Consider the following 615-nt stretch of genomic DNA (forward strand, 5'->3'; position numbering starts at 1 on the left):
ATTCAGAGTATCAATATCAGAACTTCTTTCTTCTGAGTTGTCCCATTGTTCAAAGGATTTCTTTCAAAAGTGTACATGAACTGGTTATCTGTAACCATTTCAATGAGTTCCTGGGCTTCTTCAGGAGTCTTCTTCAGATGAAGAGATCCTCCAGCAGAGTTGTCCAATGACATCTTGGACAGTTCAGACAGACCATCATAGAATATGCATACGATGCTCCATTCTGAAAGCATGCCAGAAGGACACCTTCTGATCAACTACTTGAATCTTTCCCAAGCTTCATAGAGGGATTCACCTTCCTTCTGTCTGAAGGTCCGGACTTCCACTCTATGCTTACTCAATTTTTGAGGTGGAAAGAACTATGCCAAGAAGGCATTGACCAGCTTTTCCCAAGAGTTCAGGCTTTCTTTAGGTTGTGAGTCCAACCATGTCCTAGCTCTGTCTCTTACAGCAAAGGGAAAAAGCATAAGTCTGTAGACCTCAGGATTAACACCATTGGTCTTAACAATGTCACAGATTTGTAAGAATTTAGCTAAAAACTGATGAGGATCTTCCAATGGAAGTCCATAAAACTTGCAATTCTGCTGCATTAGAGAAACTAATTGTGGCTTAAGC

General features: G+C 40.8%; 1 non-coding gene across 1 annotated transcript; it reads left to right on the forward strand.

Annotated features, from left to right (window-relative positions):
* The first annotated feature begins 231 nt into the window (after window positions 1–231).
* LOC112724315 (small nucleolar RNA R71) lies at window positions 232–335 on the forward strand. The gene has a single exon (XR_003163484.1). It is a non-coding gene; the product is annotated as a small nucleolar RNA R71 (small nucleolar RNA).
* Window positions 336–615: the final 280 nt, after the last annotated feature.

Source organism: Arachis hypogaea, chromosome 11 (assembly GCF_003086295.3).
Source record: "Arachis hypogaea cultivar Tifrunner chromosome 11, arahy.Tifrunner.gnm2.J5K5, whole genome shotgun sequence".
Taxonomy (NCBI): Eukaryota; Viridiplantae; Streptophyta; class Magnoliopsida; order Fabales; family Fabaceae; genus Arachis; species Arachis hypogaea.